This window comes from Nomascus leucogenys, chromosome 6, assembly GCF_006542625.1.
Source record: "Nomascus leucogenys isolate Asia chromosome 6, Asia_NLE_v1, whole genome shotgun sequence".
NCBI lineage: Eukaryota > Metazoa > Chordata > Mammalia > Primates > Hylobatidae > Nomascus > Nomascus leucogenys.
The window spans coordinates 104,231,089-104,235,531 of record NC_044386.1 but is presented as its reverse complement, the minus strand read 5'-3'; positions in this window follow the sequence as shown (position 1 = coordinate 104,235,531).

Sequence of the window (4,443 nt, the reverse complement as noted above, 5' to 3'; positions counted from 1 at the left end):
GAATATAAAGGCATCATTGCTGTGGACAAGCCATGGTGGTCCATAGCAATTCTGAATCTATCTTGAGAAGTGTTGTGAGTTCCTTGATTAGGACTCAGTCCCAGTTCTTCCCAGGAGTGATTCTCATAGCTCTTGGTTCCCTCTTCTGAGTTATCTTTCCTTTTTAATGACAGGTAGTGTGTGTTTGCAATAGATTAGTTTTCTCAGCCCGCTTCTTTCTTGTTGAATTTGAGAATCCAAAGGCCTCTTTTCATTTTGTATTGTCTCTGCCTCTTTCAATCTAAGATTATGGTGTTTCTACTCATGTAATTATTTTAAATACGTAGTGGATTTCTTATGAATCTTAATGGGGGTCCATGTCATTAAATTAAAGTCATACTTGCAAGTCTCTTTGATATAAGCACTTCTCTACTTTGGGTTTCTGCCGATAGGCAGCAATTTTTTCTTTCTTTTGGGACAGGGTCTCACTCTGTCACTCAGGCTGGAGTGCAGTGGCACAGTCACAGTTCACTGCAGGTTCAACCTCCTGAGATCAAGCCCTCCTCTCACCTCAGCTTCCTGAGTAGCTAGGACTACAAATAGGCACTACTACACCCAGCTAATTTTTAAAATCTTTGTAGATAGGGTCTTGCTATGTTGCCCAGGCTGGTCTCAAACTCCTGGGCTCAAGTGATCCTCCTGCCTTGGCCTCCCAAAGTACTGGGATTAAAGGTGTGAGCCAGCATGGCCCAGCCGAGACAACACTCTTAAGCTTCTTAGAAGCCCTATTCTTTGATCAAGAGGATCTGTTCACCACACCCTTACAATCTTTTTTTTTTTTTTTTTTTTTTTTTGAGACAGAGTTTCACTCTTTTTGCCCAGGCTGGAGTGCAATGGCGCGATCTCGGCTCACTGCAACCTCTTCCTCCCGGGTTCAAGTGATTCTCCTGCCTCAGCCTCCCAAGTAGCTGGGATTACAGGCGCCTGCTACCATGCCCGGCTTTTTTTGTATTTTTAGTAGAGATGGGGTTTCACTATGTTGGCCAGGGTGGTCTTGATCTCTCGACCTGGTGATCCGCCCACCTCGGCCTCCCAAAGTGCTGGGATTACAGGCGTGAGCCACCGCGCCCAGCCCACACCCTTACAATCTTAAGAGGCTTTTTGTTGGACTAAAGAGTACTGTAAGGCTCCACTTTTAAGCTTTGTGAAGTTTTAACCATGGATTTATAGATACACCCTTGGCTTTGGCTTTGGACCATGTTTCCCTAGCAGTATCCTGGATTTGGTCTTTCCTCAGAAGCCATTAAATTTTTTTTTTCTTTTTGAAACATGTTTTGTTGCCCAGGCTGGAGTGCAGAGGCACCATCTTGGATCACTGCAACCTCCACCTCCCAGGTTCAGGTAATCCTCCCACCTCAGCCTCCCGAGTAGCTGGGAGTACAGGTGCATGCCACCACACCCGGCTATTTTTTTTTTTTTTTTTTTTTTTTTGGTAGAGACAGGATTTCACCATGTTGAGCAGGCTGGTCTCAAACTCCTGAGTTCAAGCAATCTGCCCATTTCAGCCTCTCAAAGTGCTGGGATTAGAGGCATGAGCCACCGTGCCTGCCCCCAAAATTTTAATATCATTTGCCATCTAGAGAGTCTAGGAATCTTTTTCTTTTATCGAGACTCAGTCTCACTGTATCCCCCAGGCTGAAGTGCAGTGGTGCAATCTCAGCTCACTGCAAACTCCGCCTCCTGGATTCAAACGATTCACGTGCCTCAGCCTCCCAATTAGCTGGGATTACAGGCACCTGCCACCACGCCTGGCTACCTTTTGTATTTTTAGTAGATACAGGGTTTCACCATGTTGGCCAGGCTGGTCTCGAACTCCTGACCTCAAGTGATCCACCCGCCTCAGCCTCCCAAAATGCTGGGATTACAGGCGTGAGCCACCGTGCCCCGCTGAGTCTAGGAATCTTCAAAGCCATCTCCTTTTTGTTTAACAATCCTTCCATTAGTTAATTCCTTTCTCTTGTGTTTTTCTATAAGAAGCAAAAAGAGACCAGGTGGCATCTGGAGTGATGAACATATGATCGAAGCTGAGCTAATAAAAGACAGCCCTGAGACTTTTGATAAAAGTGTTGGAAAACACAAACTCTCATTCCACTGGGAGTAGGCAGCTGGTAGAATGGGGGCCTGAAGTTCTAATGGTCATCTTGTCACTATGAGGGAAGAGCTTTCTGAGAAAGAAACCAAGACAGAGGGAAGCAGAGCTAAGAGAGGGTGATGGGGAAAGACTAGAAATCTCCTTAAGTTGATCTCTCAGTTCCTTAGGGACATTTTCTACCACCCATATTACTGTAGGCAGCAACAATGCTAAACTTTCTGCTACTGCATTAAAAATCCCCTTTTATCTAATTTCCAATAAGATTGTCATCATTTTTCCCTTAAGGGAAAAATGGCTGTCCTCACTGACAGCCTCCTTGAAGTCCACAATTCTACTAATCATGTGTTCAAGACACTTAAAGCTTTCACTATCGGTCTCTTCAAAATCCTCACAGCTTTTCCGGCTTCTACTTACTTAACTGGTTCCAAAGCAATTCCAACATTTAGATTTTTACTGCATCAGCACCTACCCTTGGTACAAAAATCTGCATTACTTACCTACTGGTGTGTAATACATTTCCAGCAAATTTACCAGCTTAGACTCAAACAAACATTTGTTATTTCACACAGTTGCTGAGGACCAGAAATCAAGAATGGCTTAGTGGTGTGGTTCTGGCTCAGGGTCTCTCATGAGGAAGCAGTGAAACGGTCAGTAAAGTTCTAGTCTCGGCTAGAACTGGAATTGGAAGATCCACTTCCAAGCTTATTCCCTTGACTAAAGGAACCTTCGGTTTCTCACCTCATGAGCCATTTCATAGCGCTGATTATAAAATGGCTTCTGCCAGAGTGAGTGATCTGAGAGAAAGAAGCGAGAGAAACAGAGAAATAAGAGTAGAAGCCACACTGTATTTACGATCTAGTTTCCAAGTCACATACCATCACTTCTGCCTTACTCTATTCGTTAGAATGAAGTCACGGCCAGGCGCGGTGGCTCACGCCTGTAATCCTAACACTTTGGGAGGCCGAGGCGGGCGGATCACGAGGTCAGGAGATCGAGACTATCCTGGCTAACATGGTGAAACCCCGTCTCTACTAAAAATACAAAAAATTAGTCGGGCGTGGTGGCAGGCGTCTGTAGTCCCAGCTGATCGGGAGACTGAGGCAGGAGAATGGCATGAACCCGGGAGGCGGAGCTTGCAGTGAGCCGAGATCGTGCCACTGCACTCCAGCCTGGGCGACAGAGCGAGACTCTGTCTCAAAAAAAAAAAAAAAAAAAAAAAAGAAGGAAGTCACTAAGTCCAGTCCATACTCAAGGGGAGAGGAAGAAATAAAGACATGAATACCAGGAAGCAGATCTCACTGGGGCCATCTTGAAGTCTGGCCACCACAGCAAATTACTAAGCCTCTCGTATGTGTCTGTTAGTGTCCTTACCTGTAAAATAGAAATAATAGAAGTATTTAACTCACATGGCTGCTGTGAGGTGGAATGAGAGAATACATATAAAGCACTTTAGAACAATATGTGGCACAAAGCAAAAAATATAATAAATATTGGCCCTTATTATTGTTTTAACCATGTGAATGACTCTCAAATATTTCTCTCAGTGCTCAGGGCACTCGATATAGTGTTCAAAGCACTAATTATACTTTTTTGACTGCCTTGATGACTTCCAGTAACTTAAATATATATGTCCCAAACCAACATCTTTGTATTCATTAGGGAGCTTTTAGTCCATTGGCTCAAGAAAAAAACCAAAAGGGAAATTTAAGTCCAGAGAAAGATTTCAAACAAGTCTGGTTCCAGATGACCCAATATGCCGTTAGGAACCTGTCTCTCCCCAACACCTTCTTCATCTCTCCCCATTGCCTTCTCCTGGTTCTGCTCTCCTCTGTCTTGGTTTCTTTCTCAGAAACCTCCTCCCTCATAGTGACAAGATGATCACCAGAAGCTTCGATTCCCCATTTTATCAGCTCCCTACTCCAAAATGAAATAAGAGTTTCTGTATCTTTTATCAAAAGTCTACTACTGGCTGGGCATGGTGGCTCATGCTTGCAATCTCAGCACTTTGGGAGGCCGAGGCAAGTAGATCACTTGAGGCTGGAAGTTTGAGACCAGCCTGGCCAACATGGGAAAACCCCGTCTCCACAAAAAGTACAAAAATTAGCAGGGTGCGGTGGTGTGTTTGCCTGTAATCCCAGCTACTTAGGAGGCTGAGGCAGGAGAATTGCTTGAACCCAGGAGGCAGAGGTTGCAGTGAGCTGAGATGGTGCCACTGTACTCCAGCCTGGGCAACAGAGCGAGACTCCATCTCTAAACAAAACAAAGTCTATTAACAACATTACTGTAGGCAGCAATTGTACTAAACTTTCTAC